The sequence below is a fragment of the Macaca nemestrina genome, chromosome 3 (genome assembly GCF_043159975.1).
Source record: "Macaca nemestrina isolate mMacNem1 chromosome 3, mMacNem.hap1, whole genome shotgun sequence".
Taxonomy (NCBI): Eukaryota; Metazoa; Chordata; class Mammalia; order Primates; family Cercopithecidae; genus Macaca; species Macaca nemestrina.
The window spans coordinates 102,291,922-102,312,479 of NC_092127.1; the positions used below are offsets into that span (position 1 = coordinate 102,291,922).

Sequence of the window (20,558 nt, forward strand, 5' to 3'; positions counted from 1 at the left end):
TCAATTTTCTTTAAAAAAATTAGCAATCTCCAGCTGTATCAATATATGTTTTGGACTGTGACAAGATTCATGCTGTATGTTTATTTTTGTAGTTCACATACCACTGAGTGGCCTGTACTCTTTCCTTTAAGGTCACTGTCACCAATCCATCTAGTCCCAGGGATAATACTTCCAATACTTTATTTGAAAACTGTAAATATTTTAAAATCTAAAGCCCACAAATCTACTGCACAATATATCTGGCATTGTTGCTGTTAGTTTTAATTTCTTAAAAATCAGATTTAGATAAGATAGTAATAGAGAGAAAACTCTAGGTTTTAGTAGATCTGGGTTCTAGAGTCTTCCCTGCCCCAATTAGTTGTATATCCATGAGAAAATCTCTTAATTTCAATGGAACTCAGTTTGTTTCTCTTTTTAAACATTGCCAGTTATAAATGTATTTTATTTTATATTATTTTTATTTATTTATTTTTTTGAGACTGAGTCTCACTCTGTTGCCCAGGCTGGAGTGGTGCAATGTCGGCTTACTGCAACCTCCACCTCTTGGGTTCAAGTGATTCTCATGCCTCAGCCTCCTGAGTAGCTGGGACTACAGGTGCACGCACCACGCCTGGCTAATTTTTGTATTTTTAGTAGAGACAGGGTTTTGCCATGTTGGCCAGTCTGGTTTTGAACTCCTGACCTCAGGTGATCCACCTGCCTTGGCTTCCCAAAGTGCTGGGATTACAGGCGTGAGCTACTTTGCCCGGCTTCTATAAATGTATTTTAAATAAAGATTTGTTTTTTAAAACAGTAGTTCCCAAGCTGGGCATGGTGGCTTATGCCTGTAATCCCAGCACTTTTGGAGGCTGAGGCGGGAGGATTTATTGAGGCCAAGAGTTCGAGACCAGACTGAAAAAAGACTGAAACCCCATCTCTACAAAAGCCAAAAAAAAAAAAAAAAAAAAAAAAAATTAGCCAGATGTGGTGACACATGACTGTAGTCCCAGCCACTTGGGAAAATCCCTTGAGTGCTCAGGAATTTGAGGTTACAGTGAGCTATGATTGTACCACTGTACTCCAGCCTGGGCAACAGAGAAAGACCCTGTCTTAAAATAAAATAGGCCAGGCACGGTGGCTCATGCCTGTAATCCCAACACTTTGGGAGGCTGAGGTGGGTGGATCACCTGAGGTCAGGAGTTCGAGACCAGTCTGGCCAACACGGTGAAACCCTGTCTCTACTAAAAATACAGAAGTTAGCTGGGCGTGGTGGCAGGCTTCTGCAATCCCAGCTACTCGGGAGGCTGAGGCAAGAGAATTGCTTGAACCTGGGAGGCAGAGGTTGCAGCGAGCCTAGATAGCGCCACTGAGACTCTGTCTCAAAAAAAAAAAAAACAAATAAAAAAATAAATAAAATAATAGTTTTCTATGCCACTACCACTCATTTCTACTGTAGAGTCAACTAATTTCACCTCTTTTACCTATTTTGTTATTTACCTCCGTAACTCGAAAACTTGAAATAACACATTGGTATTACTACTTCTTCTTTTTTTTTTTTTCTTTCTAGGCACAATCTATTGACTTCCCAATATAGATGATAACATTTTCTTTTCTTTTCTTTTCTTTTTTTCTTGAGATGGAGTCTCACTTTGTTGCCCAGGCTGGAGTGCAATGGCATAATCTTGGCTCACTGCAACCTTTGCCTCCCGAATTCAAGTGATTCTCCTCCCTCAGCCTCCCTAGTAGCTGGGATTACAGGCACATGCCACCACACCCGGCTAATTTTTGTGGTTTTGGTAGAGACCGGGTTTCACCATGTTGGCCAGGCTGGTCTCAAACTCTTGACCTCAAGTCATTCATCCGCCTCAGCCTACCAAAATGCTGGGATTACAGGTGTGAGCCACCGCGCATGGCCTATTTTTTTCTTAACCTTACCACAGATGTAGAACATTTCCTATTCCCTCAAATATATCATTAGATTACATTATAATTTGTCTTAGATCAGTATTAAATGTTAACATTATTGTGACTATGTGTCTTAGTCCATTTGGGCTGATAAAATAAAATACCATAAACTGGGTAGTTTATACACAACAGAAATTTATTTTTTGCAGTTATGGAGACTAGAAAGTCCAAGATCAAGGAGTCAGCAGCTGCCTGGAGAGGGCCTGTTCCTCATAGATAGTTCCTATCCACGAGGATAGGAACGTATGTGAAGACGGGAGCAGTTTCTTGAGTACGCAATTCCCTAGCTGTGTCTTTACATGGTGGAAGCGACCAGCTAGCTCCGAGGAGCTTCTTTTATAAGGGCATTAGTCCCATTCATGAGGGCTCCATCTTTGTGACCTAATTACCTTCCGAAAGGCTCTTAACATCATTACCCTGGGAATTAGGATTTCAACATACAATATTTGGGGGACATAAACATTCATACCACAGCAGTACATGAACATTTCAGAACAGATCTATGTAGTAAACTATGATTAATTTTCCTTCCGTTACTTGCTTTTTGCAGGATTTAGAAACTTAGTAATTAGATTTAGTAACTGCTTAGTTTTCCATGCATTTATCATGAAATATTTATTTGTTAACCCCATGCTCCTTGCCAGTTGTTAGTCCTCTCAAAACGTTCTGATGTATTTTATTATTTCACCATCCTGAGAAGGCCCGTAAGAAGTCTCGTCCTGCTCTAACCTGAACTGTTTATTTTCATACTCAGAGCAAACTCTCCTTCTGTGATTTTGACATTCACTCTCTTCTGTGCAGATGCCCCTGTTTCTTGTGTGATCATCCTCTTTCTTGGTTTGCTGCTTTATTTTGGTGCAGCATCCTCTCCAGTAGTTACTTGAGATAGGGTACATGGGAGGAAAATTTTTTGAGTTCTTCTTGTCTAGAGTCTTTATTTTACTCTGAAGATGTCATTGATAGCTTGGCTATGTATAGCATTGTAGGTTGTAAATAATGTTCCTACAAAATTTTGAAGGCTTTGTTCATTTCTTTTTTTTTTTTTTCTGAGACGGAGTCTCGCTCTGTCACCCAGGCTGGAGTGCAGTGGCCCAGTCTCAGCTCACTGCAACCTCTGCCTTCTGGGTTCAAGCGATTCTCCTGCCTCAGCATCCCTAGTAGCTGGGATTATAGGCACATGCTGCCACGCCTGGCTAATTTTTATATTTTTAGTAGAGATAGGGTTTAGCGATGCTGGTTTTGAACTCCTGGCCACAGGTGATCCGCCTGCCTTGGCCTCCCAAAATGCTGGGATTATAGGTGTGAGCCACCGTGCCCAGCCCATTCATTTATTTTTAGTTTTATTATTGTCAGCATTCCGAAGCCATTTTTACTCTGGATCCTTCCTTGAGACCTGCTTTTTCTCCCTGGAAGCTTATGGCATCTTCACCTAGATCCCAGTATCCTGATGGGAATCGCGGTGTAAGTCTATTCACATCCAACGTAGTACAGTGATTTAGAGCACTCAGTGTACAGCACGGGCCAGCTGCAGTTGAATGCCAGTCTTATCACTTACTGACTGTATTGTCTTGGACAGGTTATTCAATTTTTCTCAGCTTTAATTTCTACATGTGTGGATAATGATGGTTTTGACAAGGAAATGAGTTAAATATATTAAAGCAGTTAGAACAGTGCCTGGCACAGAGGAAGCCCTAATACTGTTCGTGTTAGCTACTCTTACCGTTATCCATTTTACTTGACATGCTTCAAACCCTTGCAATCTAGAAACTCATGCCCCTCACTTCTAGGAAATTATCTTAAAAATTAATTCGTATATATTTCTATCTTTTTGTTTTCCCTACACTTTCTAGAAGAAGTACTATTATTCATGTACTGCACAGGTCTTCTAATTTTTTATCTTTTCTCTCTTGTTTTGTTTTTTTTGTTTTTTTTTGTGTTTTTTTTTTGAGACGGAGTCTCGCTCTGTCACCCAGGCTGGAGTGCTGTGGCCGGATCTCAGCTCACTGCAAGCTCCGCCTCCCGGGTTCCCGCCATTCTCCTGCCTCAGCCTCCCGAGTAGCCGGGACTACAGGCGCCCGCCACCTCGCCCGGCTAGTTTTTTTTTTTTTTGTATTTTTTAGTAGAGACGGGGTTTCACCGTGTTAGCCAGGATGGTCTCGATCTCCTGACCTCGTGATCCGCCCGTCTCGGCCTCCCAAAGTGCTGGGATTACAGGCTTGAGCCACCGCGCCCGGCCTTCTCTCTTGTTTTTTATCCCTTTGCCTTTTGCTGCAATTTGTGGGAGATCCTTTCAGTTTTGTCCTCCAACCACCATAAGTTTTTCTTTTCTGCTAAGGCTGTTTTTCTGCTTATTTTTTATCTCCATCTGTCATGTGAAAAGCTCTCCCAGTAATCCAGGTGTGACAAAGCACATGACTTAAGGAAGTGAAGGTGGAGTAGATGGTGCGGCTCTGACTCAGGGGTCATGGAAGAAGTAGAAATCACAGCACAGCTTGGGAAAAACGATGCGAGTGAATGAAAGGGAGGAGCCTAGGATGACTTTTAGATTGTGGGCTTGGGCCATGGGGTACATGCTGTCGTCAGAGAGAACGGGAAAGGAAGAATTGTCTTGGGCCTGTAGGAGATACATTTTGTTTTCGTTCGATTGGTGTTTGAAGCTCTCAGGAGACACTCTAGTGGAGATGTCCAGTAGAGGGGGCTTTACAGGTGTGCTGCTCAGGAAAGGGAAAGCGGAGAGATGAAAACTGAAACCATGGATGTGTTTGAGTTCATCCAGGAAACTATGCAGAATAAAATAGAAGTAGCATAGAAGAGGCAGATCATGAGAAAAAAATGAACTGGTTATCTAAACCCCAGGTGAATTGCATGCTGAAGTTTTTTTTTTTTTTTCTTTGAGATGGAGTCTTGCTGTGTCGCCCAGGCTGGAGTGCAGAGGCACGATCTCGGCTCACTGCAACCCCTACCTCCCTGGTTCAAGCAATTCTCCTGCTGGGATTACAGGCGTGTGCTGCCATGTGGCTATTTTTTTTGTATTTTTAGTAGAGACGGGGTTTCATCATCTTGGCCAGGATGGTCTTGATCTCCTGACATTGTGATCTGCCTGCCTGTCCCTCCAAAAGTGCTGGGATTATAGGCGTAAGCCACCATGCCTGGCCCTAATTTTTGTGTTTTTAGTAGAGATGGGGTTTCACCCACGTTGGCCAGGCTTGTTTCGAACTCCTAACCTCAAGTGATCCACCTGCCTCGGCCTCCCAAAGTGCTGGGATTACAGGCATGAACCACCACACCCGGCCTGCGTGCTGTAATTTTTTTAATGAAAAATAGTTTGGCATATAATTTTTAAAATCAGTTATTTACTTAGGTTCTTAAGAAATTCGGAACACCAGTTTGTGAGGATAAATTTCTTTTTTTCTTCTTTTTCTTTTCTTTTCTTTTGTTTTTTGAGACAGGGTCTCACTCTGTTGCCCAGGCTGAAGTGCAGTGGCGTGATCTTGGTTCACTGCAACTTCTGCCTCCTGGGTCAACTGATCCTCCCACCTCAGCCTTCCCAGTAGCTGGGACCACAGCCGTGCATCACCACACCTGGCTAATTTTCTTTTTTGTGATTTTAGTAGAGATGCTGTTTTGCCATGTTGCCCAGGCTGGCCTTGAATTCCTGAGCTCCAGTGATCTACCTGCCTCCGCCTCCTGAAGTGCTGGGACTATAGGCGTGAACTACCGTGCCTGGCTTGTGAGAACAAATTCCACTCGTCAGGGCAAACACAGATCGCAGGTAGCCCCCGAGCTGAGGAAAAGCTTTGAGTTTTGGTAAAATTTGTGAGTCCACAGCTTTCTGATCAATTTGGCGCTGCTCTGTAATCTCGTATTTCTCTTTTTCTGTGTTGAAGATCTCACCTTCCTGTTTCTGGGCTTCCGCAGCTGCTGCTTGTTGAAGTAAGCGTCAGTAAGATGTTTTGGGATTTTTACACTGCTGATATCAATTTTGGTTGAGGTGGCAGTGACAGATTTCCGGCGTGTTCTTTGTAGAGGATCTTGGTTGAGGACCAGAGGTTGTCGCAAGTAACAAGCCGCTAGCCAGCTGCTTCAGGAAGGCCACCCTCTTGCCCCTGTGGCTCCCAGTGAGGACGATCAGAATGGTCCCGGGGTGATGCTGGCTCGCAGTTTTCTCACGTGCTGACTGAAGGGTTTTTTGCCGTGGCTCAACAGCTTTCGAGGCACATCTTCAGTAGGATAATATCTAGGCATTTTGTGATGTTTCACCACCCGGTATCACTGTTCTTGTCACCACCAACTGGTTTTGTAACAGTTGCAAGAACCTTTTCCTTTTTCTTTCCAACCTTGGATTCAGCAGCTGAGTGCTTCCTCTTGTACATGGGCTTTGGAATACACAGCGGATCGGGAATACCTGCCAATTCCTCTGACCAGGACAGGATTTCAGCTGCAATGGGGCTTCTCCTTCCTGGGCTTTTTAGTCTTGAGGCTACCCCTTTGTACCTTGCCACCAGCATGAGCCTTCTTGGCTTCTGGTTTCTTCTTAGGATCTGGCTTCTCAACTTTTTCACCCACTATCTTGCAAGATGGGAAAGAGAACTCAGCATAGAAATTTAACAGTGAATGATTGGAATTTATGGAATCTTTTTATTTTCAGTTGACAAAGTGTATTAAAATTTTATGCATGAAAATGTTTTATCTAATAACAAAGAACAAACAGAAGAAAGAAAAAAAATTAACAAGAATTTGTTATATACTTGAAACTCTTCTAGGCATTCTATTTATATTCTTTAGTCCTTACCACAACCCTGCAAGGGAGAAAGGGGTGAGAAAGAGCAGAGCAGAGTTCTAACATCAGGAGGAGAAGAAAGTCGGGGGCGGGGGCTGGGCCAGGCTCTTATGAGGCAGGACTTACGCCATCAGTTGACAGAGCAGCAAGAATGGAGGGAGAAAATCTCCCCTTTGCTCATTGTCTGTGTCTCAGGATCTTGCTTTCCCTAGGACAGAGGTTTCCCTAACATCTTTTCATCTTTTTATTTTATTTAGAGACACAGTCTTGATCCATGGCTCAGGCTGGAGTGCAGTGGCACCATCATAGCTCACTGCAGCTTCAAACTCGTGGCCTCAAATGATCCTCCTGCTTCGGCCTCCTGAAGAGCTGAGGTTATAGGCATGAGCCACTGTACTTAATAACCTCTTTTCATTGTAGTTCTAAGAACAGTTATCTTCTTTCCCATTCCAGTAAATGGCACAATTTTTATTCCATTGCTTAGGCCAGAAACCCAGGGAGTCATCTGTGATTCCTCTAGGTCCCTCATCTCCTCTTTGGTCCAATCTATTGGCAAGTATCATGGGCTGTACCTCCTGAATATATCCCACATGTATCAATTTCTCTCTTACCTCTATCATCCTCACCCTAGTCTCCATCATCTCTTGTTTGGAATATGGAGAATGCCTCTTAACTGACCTCCTTGCTTTCATTTTTGACTTTCCTATAGTCTGTCCTCAACAGCCACAGTGATATTTTAAAAATGGCAATCATGTTATTGCCAAAAAGATCCTGTCACTTCTCTGAGTAATGCCCTTCCCCACGGCCTACCAGGCCCTGTGCTTTCTGACACTTGCCTTGCTCTGTGACCTCATTCCTCCCACTCATCATCCAGCCCCACTGGGCTCCAGCACCATGGCCTACTTTCTGTTTCCGACATATCAGACTTGTTCCCACCTTAGGGCCTTTGTTCTTGCTTATTTTCCCCAAGATTCTCAGCCCTCACATTTTTGCAGGCCTGCCTCCTGGTTATTGAGGACTTGGCTGAAATAACATCTGCTGCGGGAGGCCTCCTGGGACCTCCCTACCACCCCCAGAGAAATTGGCCTTTCCTTTTACTCAGTCATTTGCAGTGACAGCACCTTGTTTGAGTTCCTTTACAGCACTCACATCACTCTCTGCAGTTATTTATTTGCTTGCTTTTTTATTTGCCTGTGTTTCTCTGTGTTGTCTCTAGTGTCTACAATAATACCTACCCAGAGTAGCCACTCTATCAGTATTTGTTGGATAAATGATTGTATGACTTTAAAAATTGTCAAAGCCAGGTGTGGTGGCACGGCCAGGAGTCCCAGCTACTCAGGAGGCTGAGGTGGAAGGATGGATTGAGCTCAGATGTCTGAAGCTGCAGTGAGCTATGATCATGCCTCTTCACTCCAGCTTGGGCAGCAGAGTGAGACCCTGTCTCTAATAATTTTTTTTAAAAAGATTGTTGCAAAGGTGCCACTTTTTTTTTTTCACCTTTGAGACAGGGTCTCACTCCAGTGCCTAGGCTGGAGTGCAGTGGTGTGATCATGGCTCACTGTAGCCTCGACTTCCTGTACTCAGGTGACTCTCCCACCTCAGCCTTCTGAGTAACTGGGATTACAGCCATGCACCACCATGCCCGGCTAATTTTTTTGTATCTTTAGTAGAGACAGTGTTTTGCCATGTTGCCCAGGATGGTCTTGAACCCCTGACTCAAGCGATTCACCCAAAGTGCTGGGGTTACAGGTGTGAGTCACCACAAATGATCAAAAAGGTGCCACTTTTGAAGAGTGCTCAAGGGATTTGATTCTGCTGTTCTCTTTTATAGATTCTTTGACCCATATATTTTTTTCAGGTTTATTGAGGTGTAATTGGCTGTGACATAAACTGCACCTGCTTAAGGTGTACAGTTTTGATGAGTTTTGACATGTGTCTGCACCTGTGGGACACCCTCACGTGAAGCTAATGAACATGCCATTGGCCCAAGAGTGTCCTTGTGCCCCTTGTAATCCATCCCTTCTCACTGTTCTCCCACCACCAGCCTCTAGGCAACCACTGATCTGCTTTCTGGCACTATAAATTGGTTTGCATTTTGAGAATTTTATATAGATAGAATCATTCAGTATATACTATATTTTGGTTTCTTATATTCAGCATAATTATTTTAAGATTCATCCATGTTACTGCATGTGTGTTCCTTTTTATTGCTGAGTGAGATTCTGTTGTCAGGATATATCACACTTTATTTAGCCGGGAACTTATTGATAAACATTTGGGTTGCTTCCAGTTCTCAGTGCTTACAAATAAAGCTGCCGTGAGTGTTATCTGGGCATATGCTCTCATTTCTCTGGAGTAAATACATCCAGGAGAGAAATGGCTGGCTTACAGGTGCATGTTTAGTTGGGTACATTTTCTTTCTTTTTTTTTTTTTATGAGACGGAGTCTCGCTCTGTCGCCCATTCTGGAGTGCAGTGGTGCAATCTCGGCTCACTGGAAGCTCCGCCTCCAGGGTTCACGCCATTTTCCTGCCTCAGCCTCCCGAGTAGCTGGGAATACAGGCGCCCGCCACCGTGCCCGGCTAATTTTTTTGTATTTTTAGTAGAGACGGGGTTTCACCGTGTTAACCAGGATGGTCTTGATCTCCTGACCTCGTGATCCGCCCGCCTCGGCCTCCCAAAGTGCTGAGATTACAGGCGTGAGCCATCGCGCCCGGCCTGTTGGGTACATTTTCAAATCTCTGTTTTAGTTCTGAGGGAACTGGGGGCTAGGTGAAGGATCTGTAACTTACCCAAGGTGACACAGCTTTTTTTTTCCTCCTTTTTGAGACCAAGGTCTAACTCTGTCAATGGAGTGCAATGTCCCAATCACGGCTCACTGCACCCTCGACCTCCCGGGCTCAAGCAATCCTCCTATCTCAGCCTAAGGAGTAACTAGGACTGCAGGCGCCCACAACTGCCTTAGCTAGTTTTGGCATTTTTTGCCAAAATAAGGGTTTCGCCTTATTGCCTAGGCTGGTCTCGAACTCCTGGGCTCGAGTGATCCACCTGCCTTGGCCTCCCAAAGTGTTGGGATTACAGGCATGAGCCCCTGCACCTTGCCTCAAGGTGATGCAACTTTTAAGGGAGTGATGAGACACCAGTCTAGATTCCTGTCACTTCAAAGTTCGTTGTTTTCCAGAAGCCTGTGCTGTTGAGTTACTTGTTTGCTCCACCTTTGACCTGGGGCCTGTATGGTCTGCCAATATCTGCTGACACCCTGCTGACACTCTGTTCTCATTAAGGCCTCTAGGACCTGCTGATGCCTGGATGTGTGGCTTTTTTTTTTTTTTTTTTTTTTTCCCGTAACACACTATGATTCTATAGCCTGCATGTCTTGCTTACTGGGACTGGTAGGTGTTGCTTACTTAGTACTTATGTAGCCAGAGTTTGCTGAGGCTGCTTTCAGCCAGCATTGTGCTAAGTAAGGCCCTTGCTGGCCCACGTATTTGATAAAGAGCTTAACTTTACTTAAGGTGGGTGAGGCCTATGTACAAAATGGCAGTAGGGCCATTTTCAGCAAGTGTCCTAAAACCTATAAAAATAATAGTGATTTTTTTTTAATTTTGAGATGGAGTCTCACTCTTGTTGCTCAGGCTGGAGTCCAGGGGCATAATCTTGGCTCACTGCAACCTCTACTTCCCAGATTCAGGTGATTCTCCTGCCTCAGCCTCCTGAGTAGCTGGTTATACAGGCGGGCACCACCACGCCTGGCAATTTTTGTATTTTTAGTAGAGACATGGTTTCACCATGTTGGCCTAGTTGATCTTGAACTCCTGGCCTCAAGTAATCCACTCCCCTCGGCCTCTCAAAATGCTGAAATTATAGTCATGAGCCACCATGCCCAGCCTCTTTTCTTTTTAAATTTTATTTATTTATTAATTTTTTTATTTCAATAGCTTTAGGGGTACAGGTGGTTTTTGGTTACATGGATGAATTTTATAGCGGTGAAGTCTGAGTTTTTAGTCCACCCATTACCTGAATAGTGTAGATTGTGCCTAATAGGTAGTTTTCAATCCCTCATTACTCCCCACCCTGCTCTGATTCTCTAATGTTCATTATATCCCTCTGTATGCCGCTGCACATCCATAGCTTAGCTCCCACGTAGAAGTGACAACATGTGGTATTTGGTTTTCTGTTCCTGAGTTACTTCATTTCCGTCGATAATGGCCTCCAGTTCCATCCAAGTTGCTGCAAAAGACATTTTTTTTTTTTTTATGGCTGAATAGTATTTCATGGCATATATCATACCACATTTTCTTTATCCATTCATCAGTTGATGGACACAGGTTGATTCCATATCTTTGTAGTTGTGAATCGTACTGTGGTAAACATATGTGTGCAGTTGTCTTTTCAATATAATGACTTCTTTTCCTTTGGGTGGTTGCCCAGTAGTGAGATTCCTGGATTAAATGGTAGATGTACTTTTAATTCTTTGAGAAATCTCCCTACTGTTAGCCATAGAGGTTGCACTAATTTATTTTCCCACCAGCAGTGTTTAAGCAAAGAATCTAGTGATCTTGGTCTTCTGTATTTGTAACAAAGGGCATAACATTAGTCTGAATTAATCCTAGAGAAGGAACAAGTTGTATAAGCCATTCTACTGGGAGCCTCAGGCTCCATTTTGGGATTTTCTCCTAATAGGCTCCTACTGTTCTTCTTAGTGCCAGTCCCTCTCCTTAGGTTTTTATTTTATTTTATTTCATTTTAATTTTTTGGAGACAGGGTCTCTCTGTCGCCCAGGCTGGAGTGCAATGGCACGCTCTTGGCTCACTGCAACCTCCATCTGGAAGGTGCAAGCGATTCTTGTGCTTCAGCCGTCCGAGTAGCTGGAACTACAGATGTGTGCCACCATGTCTAGCTAATTTTTGTATTTTTTGTAGAGACGAGGTTTCACCATGTTGCCCAGGCTGGTCTCGAACTCCTGAGCTCAAGCCATCCGCCCCCCTCAACCTCCTAAAGTGCTGGGATTAGAGGCGTGAGCCACTGGGCCTGGCCCACCTTTGCTTCTAATCATCCACCTCCATGCTAAAGGATTGCTTTTCACTTTGAAACTTTCAGAGCATTCAAACATAGATGTTGCCTTTGTAGACTTCAGTTGCGAGTGCCATTTTTTCCTACATCAGATTAACTCTATAAAATTAATTCCTTTCAAGTGCCAGAAGAAAATTCCCTCTCTCTTACTGTTTTAGAGATTCCTCACCGTATATCTATTTCCTGTTGGAATTTAAATTTACTCTCCCACTCTCACCAACTATGTAGAACAGGTAAGACAAGCATACTGTGAACCCAACAAATGACCAAACATTTCCTAGCCTGGTTAACCTGCACTGCCACCTCCTTCCCCAGGTGCTCTGTTGCATCAAAACTCAGGTGTACCCAGGGGAGTGTCAGAATTCTAGCACTGCAGTTTGTGGAATTACTTTACACAAGTAGAGAAACAGCTCACATAACTTCTTTCAAACTAAGAGGAGAGTTATTTCCTAATGGTGGCCTTCATTTATCATGAGATCACATACGTATATATGTATTTTTGTTTTCTCATGACCCTTTTAGTATTTGAAAGAAATTTCTAAGTTTTACTAAAAAAGGCTTTGGAAAACAAATCAGAAAATTGGAAGCAGGAGCAACGGAGTAGTCTTTTTTTCTTTTTTTTGATTCTGACCTTGTTATTTTTCTGGGTTAGATGAAACAGATGTTATTAATAACAACGATTGCCACAATAGCTAATATTTACTGAGCACTTAAAATGCCCCAGGCATAGTAGCTAGAAATGGTCAGATGAGAAGGCTGGAAGTTTATACCAGATGGCTGGGATTGATCTCTAGTTTTCCTAAGAAATGCTTGAGCTCAACAACACTCTTTGTTCGGATTAGTTTTGTCTAGAGTGCTAGGTGCATATCCTCCTGGCCTAGCAATTGAGGATGAAGAAAAATACTTCTGTTCCTTTGTAGTTACGGCCTTAGGGTTGAACCTCTGTTTAGAAAGTATAAGGAAAGGATGAATAACCACTTTGCTATTAATGAAAAATGTCTCATTTGCTCTGGTTTCATCTCCTTTCTGGGGGGCTGTTGGCTGATGTGGTGAAGGATCTGTTTTGCTTATGTATTCTTTTTTTTTTTTTTTTTTTTTTTGAGACGGAGTCTCGCTCTGTCGCCCAGGCTGGAGTGCAGTGGCCGGATCTCAGCTCACTGCAAGCTCCGCCTCCCGGGTTCGGGCCATTCTCCTGTCTCAGCCTCCTGAGTAGCTGGGACTACAGGCGCCCGCCACCTCGCCCGGCTAGTTTTTTTTTGTATTTTTTAGTAGAGACGGCGTTTCACCGTGTTAGCCAGGATGGTCTCTATCTCCTGACCTCGTGATCCGCCCATCTCGGACTCCCAAAGTGCTGGGATTACAGGCTTGAGCCACCGCGCCCGGCCGCTTATGTATTCTTTTAGGGAGTCCACTATAAAGTAGTTTAGAACCTAGGTTGAGTGCTGGGAAATATTTTCTGTATTTAGGACCATGAATGTTTTAATCATGTAATTATTTCAAAATAAAAGTTATTCAGACCTGTAAGTTAAAATACTACCCTTTCAGCATGGATATTATTCTTTCAGAATGCCAGTTAACATGTTTTCCGTGCACCTGTATTTAGACCTTGAAAGGCACATGAATTAAAGGTTTAGGGTTGGCAAGGTGAGTAGTAGTAATCAGGATGTGGTTTAGTTTGAGTGGCAAGAATAATATTTTATACAAGTGAAACCCATGAACTTTTATTATTTTACTTTTCATATATAGTATAGGCTCGGGAGTCAACCTCTACCGTCTTGCCGTGCGGTTTGCTACCTTAGTCTGTGGTAAGTTGCTTAATTGCAATCAGCCTCTCTTCACTCATGAATCAATGATAAGGTTGTTGAGAGAAGGAAATGAATTACCTAAGGGACCTATCACAGGGCCTGGTACATGGAAGACCCTGTGATAGGTCCCTTAGGTAGTATGTTTAGGAAAGACTCAACAAATGGCAGTCATTATCATAGAAAATCAGTATCAGTAGTTTGCTCTCATGGCTGACAAAACCCATTAATCTCATTTATTACAAATTGTAATACATTTTCTTCTAATAATTCTAGGATTTAAATAGGCGATGAGAATTTATGGTTATAAACTTAGTAACATCTGATCTGATGAGCTGCGGTCAGAAAAGGTTGTTGGGAATAGGACCACAAATATTACTATAAATAGAATGCTACCAGTGCAGGGTAAACAAGTCTTTCCAGTTAGTTTTGCTGGCAAGATGCTTTGTTTTACCTTCTGGTCATTTTATCCTGAAGGTGGAGCAGGTGCTGTTTCAGGCTAAACACTTTGCAGTCCCATCTACCACCCTTCTCTAGGTCCTGACTTGAACTCTAGGTCCTGACTTGGCCTGTCCGTTCTCCTCATGTCTTTGCATTTCATTTTCTGCAGGCATCTCTTACTGGAAGCTTTGGTATTTATTAGGCTCCCTTGTAAAATCTAAGAACAAAGACAATTGAGTTATCTCAACAGTCCAGCTCCTTATAGAGTTATCAGGATGTTATCAGCCTGTAGGAGTTACTGGAAATAACCACGACTCCCTCTATTTTTATTCCTTTTCCTTCAGTTCCTTTTTTTCTCAATTATAAAAATGGTAATTGCCAGCCATTTCAAAGATAGCAGATAGTACAAAAAATATAAAGAAGATCAAAGCATCGCTAATTTAGCATGCAGCAGCCATCATTATGAAAACTTTGGAGTTTCTCCATTTAGTTGCTTATTATTCTAACATGGCTAGGAACATTCTGTTTGCCTATCAATAAGAAAAAATGATCATGTTTAATCTTATAAGCATTTCTCCTTGTTAAAAGGTTTACTTTTTAAAAATTTTTTTAATTTTTATTTTTTGAGGCAGGATCTCAGTCTGTCACCCAGGCTGGAGTGTAGTGGTGCGATCATGGCTCAGTGTAGCTTAGACCTCCCAAGCTCAAGTGATTCTCCCCCCTTAGCCTCCTGAGTAGCTGGGACTACAGGTGCACACCACCAGGACTGGCTAATTAAAAAAAATTTTTAAATAGAGATGGAGTCTCACTATGTTGCTCAGACTGGTCTCGAACCCCTGGGCTCAAGTGATCCTCCCACCTCAGCCTCCCAAAGTGCTGGGGTTACAGGAGTGAGCCACTGTACCTCTCCTGCTTACATTAGAAAAAGCTCCATATCACCTCATTGTATGGTTGTACTATAATTTACTTAATCAGTCTCTCTTTGGACATTTAAGTTGTCCCAGTTTTCTGCTTTTATAAATACGCTGTTATAAATAGGAATGCATTTATAAATAACGATACTGTTATAAATAGGAACATCTGCCCCAAAGAAATAATAAATCTTGGCTGGGTGTGGTGGGTCACAACTGTAATCACAGCACTTTGGGAGGCCAAGGTAGGCAGATCACGAGGTCAAGAGATGGAGACTCTTGATGGAGACCATCTGGCCAACATGGTGAAACTCTACTAAAAATACAAAAAAACTCGACTAAAAATACAAAAAAATTAGCTGGGCGTGGTGGCGCCTGTAGTCCCAGCTACTCAGGAGGCTGAGGCAGGAGAATCACTTGAACCCAGGAGGCGGAGGTTGCAGTGAGCCGAGATCGTGCCACTGCACTCCAGCCTGGCAACAGAGTGAAAAGAAATAATAAATCATTGCCAATAATGAAGTTTGTTTATTAAAACATCTTCTTGATAAACAAAGGCTCTTAGTACATATTGCCAGACTTTACCCAGAAAGGTTATATGAATTTTCTTTCCCACCAGCAGTATATGAGAATGTGTCTTTCACTCAACTCTTACAAGCTGGGGCTATTCACCTTAAAATTGTTTATTCTTGTTATGCACAACATGTTATCTTATTTCACTGAACTTAAACAAAAAATTAGTAGTGATGGCGAGGTGCAGTGGCTTACACCTGCAGTCCCAGCACTTTGGGAGGCCGAGGTGGGCGGATTGCTTAAGCCCAGAAGTTCAAAACCAGCCTGGGCAACATGGAGAAATCCCATCTCTACACAAAATATAAAAATTAGCCAGGCATGGTAGTGTGCGCCTGTGGTCCCAGCTACTTGGGAGCTGAGGTGGGAAGATCACCTAAGCTCCAGAGGTCAATGCTTCAATGAGCCATAATAGCACCACTGTACTCCAGCCTGGGTGACAGAATGAGAGCCTGTCTCAAAAAAACAAAAAAACTAAAAAAACTAGTGGTGATGTAGTTCTAATTCCTTTTCTTTTTTTCTTTTTTTTTCTTTTTCTTTTCTTTTCTTTTTTTTTTTTTGAGATGGAGTCTTACTCTGTTGCCCAGGCTGGAGTGGAATGGCATGATCTCAGCTCACTGCAACTTCGGACTCCCAGGTTCATGTGATTCTCCTGAATCAGCCTCCTGAGTAACTGGGAATACAGGTACCCGCCACCATGCCCTGCTCACCATGCCCTTGTATTTTTAGTGGAGACAGGGTTTCACCATGTTGGTCAGGCTGGTCTTGAACTCCTGACCTCAGGTGATCCTTCTGCCTCAGCCTCCTAAAGTGCTGGGATTACAGGTGTGAGCCACCACGCCTGGCTGTTTTCTGCTGCTATAACAGAGTATCATGGATAAAGTAATTTATAAAGAAAAGAGATTTATTTGGTTCATGGTTCTGGAGGCTGGGAAACCCAAAATCATGGGCTTCCCAAAGGGTCACATCTGGCCAGGGCCTTCTTGCTGCATCATAACATGTCAGAAGGCATCACATGGCATTCCCACTCTGACGAACCCATTCTCCCCTCGATAACAGCATTGATCTATCCAGAGCCCTCATGACCTGATTACCTCTTAAAGGGCCCACTTCTCAACACTGTTAAAATGGCACTTAAATGTCAACATGAGTTTTGGAAGGGATTTTACAACCAAAGAAGATGTTGATCACTTTTTTTTCAAGTATTTTGTGTTTTTTTTTTTTTTTTTTTTTTTTTTCTGGGAAGTGATAGTGTTTTTATTGTTGAGTTTAAGAAAAATACTGAATTTGGCTTTTTACCTTGTGTCATGTCTGAGTAGATAGTCTACTTTTTCCATTACTGCCAATTTCCTTTATATCTGTTTTAGATTTATCTCTCATGAATTTATGTAAACTCTTTTTGAACCTGTAGGATTTTTCGGTCCTTCAAGCTTCTAGAAGTTTTCCCCTGTGCTACCTTTCAGAGCGTGGGAAACAGTTCCACAGCCAAGTCTGGTTACCTTTTCTTTTGGCACTTTCCCCTCAGACTTTACATTCCTAACCTTTTCTGTTGGTTTTCCTGAGGAGTATCGTTCACCCCAAATTCTACTTGCAGAGGCTGCAAGTACATGAAATACTTCCTGTGATTGGTAAAACTGGATCTCAAAATGAAGGTGAATGCATATTAAACATATGTGATGCCTTTTAAGTGTGTGAGAATAGAAGATAATATTAGAGATTAGGGATTAGTTTATTTCTCCATCCTTAAGCCAAATAGTGGTGTTTGGCTATGAGCTATGCCTAAGTGGTTGCCAGTCTTTTCCGCATGGTCTTGCTATTGACTGCTTTTCATTGCTTCCACTTCAGTGTGCTCCAGGGAAGGAAGCAAGGACAGGCGGAGAATTAGATTGAGATTTAAATCCCAGTGTTATAATTTACCTGCTTAATAATCTTGGACAAATAATATGGCCCCAATGGGCCTTTGTTACTTCCTAGAATAAATGTGAGGATTAAGTGGGATCTCATGATCTGCCTCCCTGGTTTGGGATGTAAAGTTGGTCATGCTTTTTAAAATTTTCTAATTAATCATTTGAATCTCCACTTGCCAATAAGGGCAAGAAGTCTGCGATCCTGTATTTGAAATCTTCTTTACAAATTGACCGAGAACCTTACTCTTCCCAAGGAAATCTCCTTCCCATCTCCAGCTGGGGAGAAACTTGGAAAAGCCTGGCCAGCCTGATGGTAGGCCCTGGGATCACTGCTGTTTTTTCTGTTGGGACCTTTTGATGGATTGGCCCCACCCAGTCCAGTGGGCCTTTATCCATTGCCACCATGTCCCTTCTGGTCTAGTCCTCGCACACAACATGGCGGTGTCCAAGCCTGGGCTCTCAAGATGACTTCTCTTCAGGTCACATCCATATACTTAGTCATTGTGTCCTGTGGCATCTGTCTGGGGTGACTGGACACAGAGGAACCTGTCATCAGGCAAGAAACCCCTGTCTTTCCTGGTGCATATTAGAACCAGCTGACCTCAGTTGGAAACATCCTAATTCTTCTGAGAAATTCTGATAACACCACACTTTTTTTTTTTTTTTTTTTTTTTTTTTTTGAGACGGAGTCTTGCTCTGTCACCCAGGCGGCCAGGCTGGAGTGCAGTGGCACGATCTCCGCTCACTGCAAGCTCTGCCTCCTGGGTTCACGCCATTCTGCTGCGTCAGCCTCCCGAGTAGCTGGGACTACAGGCGCCCGCCACCATGCGTGGCTAATTTTTTGTATTTTTAGTAGAGACAGGGTTTCACTGTGTTAGCCAGGATGGTCTCGATTTCCTGACCTCGTGATCTGCCTGCCTCGGCCTCCCAAAGTGCTGGGATTACAGGCGTGAGCCACCGTGCCTGGCCAACACTACATTTTAAAAGAGGAGCGGCCAAGGTCACCTTTCTCCCTCCCCCAGGAGGCTCCTTAAGGCTGCTATGCATATTTAGCCCCCTCCCATCTATCAGCACTGAGTACCCAGCAATCACAAAAGTTACTGTCACACCACCTCATCAGGAATGGGGGTGCTTATACCATCCTCATCAGGAATGGAGGTGCTTATACAAACCTTAAATTTGTATAACTAAAAAGGGTCATTCAAGTGATTCTTCCTGGGAACAAAGAAGGTTGATACTTTGGAAGGCTGAGGTGGGCGGATTGTGAAGTCAGGAGATCGAGACTATCCTGGCTAACACGGTGAAACCCCGTCTCTACTAAAAATACCAAAAATTAGCTGGGTGTGGTGGTGGGTGCCTGTAGTCCCAGCTACTTGGGAGGCTGAGGCGGGAGAACGGTGTGAACCCAGGAGGCAGAGCTTGCAGTGAGCCGAGATCGCACCACTGCACTCCAGCCTGGATGACAGAGTGAGACTCCGTGTCAAAAAAAAAAAAAGAAGGTTGACTAAGGGGCTTTTGGACATTATGTAGACAGACACCCCTGACACCTTCTCTTACTAAATAAGTAAATAAAATTCTGTTTCATCAGACATAGCCACATATGTGTAAAGCACCTACCCCACCTGTATTAGTCTGTTTTTATGCTGTGAAGTAAGACATACCCAAGACTGGGTAATTTATAAGGGAAAAAGGTTTAATTGACTCACAGTTCTACATGACTGGGGAGGCCTCACAATCATGGCGGAGGGCAAAGGGGAAGCAAGACACGTCTTACATGGTGGCAGAAAAGGCAAGAGCATGTGTAGGGGAACTCCTCTTTATCAAACCATCAGAACTTAAGAGACTTACTCACTATCATGAGAACAGCATGGGAAACACCCACCCCCTTGATTCAGTGACCTTCCAGCAGGTTCCTCCCATGACACGTGGGAATTATGGGAGCTATAATTCAAGATGAGATTTGGGTGCAGGGGAACACAGCCAAACCATATCACCACCTCTGTCACCCCTGAGAAGTGCTCAGAAAATGTTAGCTGTCTCCCTCCTCCCTTCCTTCTCAGCCTGACCACACCTCTGCATCATTCAAGCTGGGAACACCTTGCCTTCCAGAGACCTTTCCCATTCCTCAGTGTCCATTCTCTGCAGGGCTCTGCGTAAATACGCCCTGTGCTGACCCCTTATACGCAACCTCCAGGGAGGTTAGATGGCCAGAGCTGCTTTCAGGGTTTGTTTGCCAAAGGCAGTTTATTCTTTTTTCAAATAGTTAGAATTTACTTCACATTTGAATCCAACTTGTGTTTTTATACAGTCAGCATGTCCTGAGCATTCTGTCATGGAAAAGAATTTGCTCATCCAAGAATAAACAATGCCTAGCTAGTATCCTATCCCTCTTGAGACAGGTAGAGGCGTTTATGAAGTGTGCCTTGTTACTAGCCTGTGCCCCACAAATAAACTTTCTGCTGTGAGAAAGGGTGTGGCACCTGCTTTTTTGGAGGTTTAGTTTCACAGAACCATACAGTCCTTGTCTGGTTTTGCCAGCAGTGCCTGCTTAGAACGCACAGAGGGGCCCTGGATACTGTGGTCAGAGGCTGTCCTCAGACCCCATCTCCATTGCAGACCAAGCTCTTTACCACATCCCCTTGCAGGATTCCCAGATGTCCCTAGGAGGCCCAGGAGTATGTATCTCCAAGTAGACTCTTATCTCCAAAAGCAAGTGACAGCTCCCTTGAATTATTTTGGGTGAAGGAATTGGTTTTCACATGTTTCATAAGGCCTAATTAGGTGCCTAATACCATATTATTCTTGCAGATGTTTAATTATTGACTTTAGACACAGATTCTAATAGAAATAGAAGAAAAACTGTGACAAACTCTGAAGTTTTCTTGAAATTATTCATAGTCCCTCCTGACATTTCCTCCACCGGCTGTTTTTTTTTTTTTTTTTTTTTTTTTTGCTCTAATGTTTCCAACAGACATGCTTTGCTAATGGTACGAGGTGTGGCTTTGTTGTTTTTTCCGGAGTTAGCCTTTCTGTCTATGCATCCTGGCTCTTTGAAATCCCAGCTGAATTTGGAGAAATTGTTTCTTGGCATCCACCCTGCTTTCCTGGGACACAATGTGATGCTGATGACATAG

At 43.3% G+C, this 20,558-nt stretch overlaps 1 protein-coding gene across 6 annotated transcripts in view; it reads left to right on the forward strand.

Annotated features, from left to right (window-relative positions):
• The window catches only part of C3H4orf36 (chromosome 3 C4orf36 homolog), a 55,045-nt gene that overhangs the window by 12,186 nt on the left and 22,301 nt on the right, over positions 1-20,558 (forward strand). For 5 of the 6 annotated variants that reach the window (XM_011737764.3, XM_011737763.3, XM_071093336.1 and 2 more), the window contains exon 5: positions 16,081-16,202. The exons of the other annotated variant lie outside the window; for it this stretch is intronic. The gene's annotated coding sequence lies outside the window, so the exon portion shown is untranslated. Of the gene's footprint in view, positions 1-16,080; positions 16,203-20,558 lie in introns of those variants that run through there. 6 annotated transcript variants of the gene reach the window in all.